Raw genomic sequence first — 5,529 nt, 5'->3', positions numbered from 1 at the left:
TTTGCGTATGATCCACGGTGATGACGTACACCGCTATAAATACGCGCGTACCTCGTAGTTCATTCATCGCGCGCTTGTAATACCGTCCCGAGACTTTATTTTCATCGTTGGAACAGTAAAAGGAAAATTCTGTTTGTTCGCCAGAAGTAGCATTCTTTTCGCGTTCCCGGCGATTTTTATGGTTTTTTCGAGTCTTCGTCGAAGAAGGTATACGGGTGTTGGAATTCGTTGTGATTTAAAGGTAGCTTTAGGAAGGCTAGGAAATGGGCTAGGCGAGAGAGAAATGGATATGAAAAGCTACGCGTTCTATTCGTTTATAAATATTTCGACAATTTTTGTATATTTTTGGATAACTGCTATAAGAAAATTATGAAAATTAGGAACTAAGCAAACAACCATCGCACCACGGGCGTCCCTCCACAAATTGTCGGTCTAAGATACCTAATCAGTCATCGTTACATTCTAACACGAAATTCTCCCGCATCGATTTCTCGTAACCTCAAAAACTCGGTTACAGAATTCAAATACCACCTCTCGATCCACCCATAATTGCTTCCTAAATCAACAGCTGCTGAACAGCCGCGGATAGCGTATCAATAACGTCTCTGGGTAACCGATCTTCCGTCGAAACAAGACACGAGCCGCGGAAACAATTTCGTGGCGATATCCTGACGTAGCCGGAGATCGATCGCAAGCTGGCTCCGCTCCGTAATTTGAATACAAAGGTCCTGAAGCGACTGATACGATCGAGCCTAAAGAGTAGTTCCTGCTTCTAACGTTCCAATCAGAACCTCGCGGAATTCGATAGGTGCACCTTTGAGGAGCCTCCAAGAACCGTACAGGTTTCGAAATTTCTTCGATAAATGTTGCCCTGTTTGTATACATATACATATATGGGGTGGGGTATTTAAATGAGAACGCCTAAGCATGGTATATAAGTTAAATTTGTATTTTTATGCCTTGTGGTATCAAAGAAAAAAGAAGAAGATGAAAAAAGGCATGTCCCTTGAAAGATGTCAATGGTATCGTCATTTTTTCTCCTTCAGACTAACTGAGTGAGTAAATGAAGTAACTGTATTTATTATTACAATGAAATTATACAAAGAAAGCGATTGGTCGAACAATAACAAGTATATTTAGTTATAATTGGTTATTAGTTATTATTTTTGAGTTTTAAGTTCTAGGATTTAATTTTTTAGTTCCGAATTCTGAATTATGAATTCTTGTTCGCCAACGAATATTTGTTCCGACGGGCCTGGCTTGCATCTTGTCCACTCGCTTTCGCTTCCCTTCCCTTTTGTGGCCCTTACCCGCTTAAGGTTCTTAAGCCTACGATACCTCGTATACGTGTATACGTAAGATACGTGAAGCGTAGATGGCGCGCAAAGAGCGAACAGGAGGTTTAGAGAGGGGATGACCGCGGCGTGGATCAACCGGTTTTCGATCGCATTTTGAAATATGTAATCAACAACCGTGATTTATCCTCGCGCCCTGATTACTATCCTCGACTGGTCGGCGCTGATCCACGCCGCGGTGCTGCGGTATCGCTTGTTTACCGGAAACGGATCGCAGCGCCTCGTTTCTGTAGCGGTGGCCGGCTGGATGTTACGGGTCATTGGTCAGAGATCATTGGAACCTGATGTGGAGGTGGTTGGAAGGACTGTTGGTGTTTCGATGCGTTACGGGTGAGAGACGAGGAGAAATTTGGTATTTAGGTGAGTGCTGAGAAGGACGTAGATGTAGAACAGGGTGAATTGGAAACAGAGATTTTGGTTGAAGATAACCGTGGTAATTTCGTGCAGAGATGTCGTATATATGTTGATAGAAGAGAGCGAGGGTTAAGGACAAAAGCCTCTGGAAGAGCTGTTGTTCTAGTCACTTGCATTTAAATCGCCGTTCAAAGTAGAGGAGAACAAAAACCAATTATTGCAGATGAAAATAGATTAATATTGACTTCTTTTCATAGGTTTATTTTGTTTCCTTCTGGTGTATAATTATTTTATGTAATAATATATCGTAAGAAGGCCTGTCATCTTTTCTTCAATTTCGAGCACAGTTAGCTAAAATATCAACTATTTTATACCTTTAGGTATGAGTTTCTATATGGTATTACGAAGTTATACCGAAACCAATGTAATGCAGAAGTTGAAATCAACATTATGTTATTGAAAATTGAAATAAATATTGACATTTTTGGCGAGGAATATTTCTGTTGCATAGAAGATAAAGCAATATTTTAAGATATGTCTATAGGCTTGGTTAGTTAAATTGACCATAGGTTTGAACGTTGTAGAAAGTCAGGATGAGGAAAGGACAACTAGAAAAATTAGAAAATAAAATATTAAAATTGGAAAGTAATTAATTCAGCGTCCGTATGCTTTAAGTGCTGGTCATGTAGAAATTCCAAGATCAGGGCAAAAGAACATATTCTAATCTCGTAATTTGTTAATAGTTTCTTTGGCCTGTCATATACGGTATACTGATCCCCCGCAAAAACACGTTGCAAATTTCACTGCAAAAGTCTGCGACTAGTTCCAGCCACGCCTCTTCAATAGCAAAAAGACCGATATCCAAGTCTAAATACTCGATAGTAGCGGCGCATGTGCGCAATAAAACGAATTTTACAACGTGTTTAAACATACGTCTGGAAAAAGTGCTGACATTATTATCGAAGTGGCGAATCGTTGCCATTAATACAACGAATACAGGATGCATAAAGATAAATTACATTGACTTAATACGAACTGCACGCTCTTCCTTCGCGTTTGTAAGGCCACATACCGAAGCAAGAAGAACGGGATAAGGACATAAAAAGTGACGTTCTCATAACGGAAGATTCGCGGCTGTTAACTGCAGCTCCACCAAACAAATCGAATCAAACAGGCTATCAGTGTTTCGAACCATCTGTCTCTCGAATAACGTAATCAGGATGTGGTGTATAGATTCCTACAGAATGCAACAAAATGATAGCACAGCTTACTAGTTTCGAATTCCTATAAAATGCAACAAGCTGATACCACAGTGCCTGACTTCCAGGGTTTCTCCAGAGATTTCAAAATAAAATCTTTTATCTTAACTGTGATATCTTGTCCCTGCAATCACACACATAATTTCTGTCAAAAACGTCGTGAAAACCCAGGATTACCTAAGTTAGAATGTCAACAACTTAACTTCGAATTCTTTTACATCAAAGTTCACCACCTAATTTAGAATTGGATCCTAGTTACTTCTGACTATAGTCTCAATCTTTACAGAATTACGTCGAAATTTTAACCATTTAATTTATAATCCCTTAATTATAAGAAGAAAATGGAGTATGTCTATTTCCTCATCTCAAACTTCAGGATAGATTCCTATCCTACAGACTGCCACCAGCACGAATCAATACACCTTTCAACAACATGATCAAGATATCAGTAACCCCATTACCATACTTCGACCATGTAAAGCTTCATGAATAATTGTTGATAGTTTGATGATTGGAAGGGGTGAAATTTGGAGAAAGGCACGGTGGAAAATTACATCGCGCTTATTCTCGCTGAGTGGATGTAACAGCTCTGTCCCGGGCCACATCCACACGAGGAGATCGTAATTAAACAGAGTCGCGACATAAATGCGCGTCTGATTAAGCGGTTGTCGCCTGAATCGGCTCGTTAATTTGACATTCGTCGAATGCAGAGTCGCGAATGCGGCCCAGTTCTCCCTACAGTGACGTTTGTTATTCCCGAGCTGCTGGGATACTGTTCGTCGAACGCGTTAATTACACTTCATTGCCAATGGTAATAACCGAAATAATGGCTATTCGAAAAATTCCATGTCGAGTTCAAATTTTATAATTTCCTCGTGCAATTTTAGTTTCGTTGCGACACAGTTATGTGCACTTGAAAGATTTTATTTCCTGTCTGCCATTGAAATTTTGGTTTATATTATATTTGGAAGATTAATTTGAAACAAATGTAACTTTGTTATTTGTGGAAATACAACCTGAACATGTTTCTGTAAATTTTCTGTGATTAATATTTTATACCAGGGACGTGGTGGGAAAAGTTGTGTAATAACGGTTAACATATATGGTGTGTAATTAGTTTCGATTGAGTTATTATGGCATTCCAGAACGTTAGTCAGAATTTAATTGATTGATAAATTGCATGAAAATAAAATAGCCTTGGAAGGTATTAAAGAATCATTGGTTAGCCACTTGTCTTCCAGCATGCTCGTAGCAGAGGTTGTAATCCCAATTCACCAAAGGAAAATTATGATTTTAAACAAAACTGTAGCAATGGTTTGTCTCTATAAAACAGAAACGAAATAAAATTTAAGAAATAAAATTTATCTGTATAATTATTTCTCTATATTCAATAGCAACGGTGGTACAACTCAGCTGAATTATGAGACCGCTCTGTACATTGATCTCACACGCCTAAACCAATTAATGGTGAATTACCTCCAATCATTATCCGCGCCTTCTTTCTATTTTTTTCAAACAGAGCCACCATTGTAATCACTTCATTGCGTCCCATTCTATGGAGACGTTTATTCATCGATTAATTGGCCTTGATCCGACTCCAGTGGAGGCAAACAGTCTGGTGGACGCGTGAAACGCCGACCAATCACGCTTTTGAAATAATAGGACAGTGAAATGTCACGGCAAGCCGGATGACGTCACTCTTCCGTTTGGTCACTTTGCGAATTCGCCGTTCAATTCCGCCATCGATGACATAAGAGGCGTCTCATTGTTTCCTGCACACGAAACGGCCATTTAGTGCTGTTGCGCGCGGAACAATCGGTCATTTTACTCTTCTTTTCATTAATTTTTTTCGCTATTTTTCTGGTAAGCGGGGATCTCGGTTGACGTGTTGCGATTGTGCCTCCATACAATTGATCGTATTCCACGAGAAAACTAGTATCATGTCAACACTTACTAATCGTGAACGTTTTTTGGTGTGGTCGTTTAAGGTTACACACAGGATCGTTTAAGATTATTCACCACATATTGCAGTCTTTCAGAGATATTCCGTTATCGTATATATGCTGTGTTATAAGAGTACCTTGAGTATCCATTGCAGTGTATCACTGAGTATTTTAACAGTTCTTTTACCTTTTGATAACGATTATGGGGAAAAGCATGGAATAAGTGATAGATAGAGGGGATGCTTTCTTGGTTCAGTTGGTTTCGAGAAACTAACGTGTCCCGCGCTATTACCACGCAATAGTGCGGTCTCTAATTAAACGCTATTTACCGGTACTCCTATAACATATAGGAAACTAATTCACGGTGTAACGAGCTCACGCGTGTATCGATAAATTCGTGGACGGTTAATTAAAAAGTAATTATCGGCGAAAAATAATTTTATGAACGATGACGTTTATGCGGCCAATGCCGACCAAGTTGCTGTTTCCTTAATGAATTCCGTTCGATATTGGGTATCGATATGCCATAAAAATTGCGTAAAAACGACGATTAAGTCAATTGACTTTCGAGCATAGGGCATGCCAGGTGATGGAATACCGTTTGTTTGCTCTCCACTT

The sequence above is a fragment of the Eufriesea mexicana genome, unplaced genomic scaffold (genome assembly GCF_001483705.2).
Source record: "Eufriesea mexicana isolate 0111107269 unplaced genomic scaffold, ASM148370v2 scaffold47447488, whole genome shotgun sequence".
Taxonomy (NCBI): Eukaryota; Metazoa; Arthropoda; class Insecta; order Hymenoptera; family Apidae; genus Eufriesea; species Eufriesea mexicana.
Note: the sequence above shows the minus strand (reverse complement) of the source record.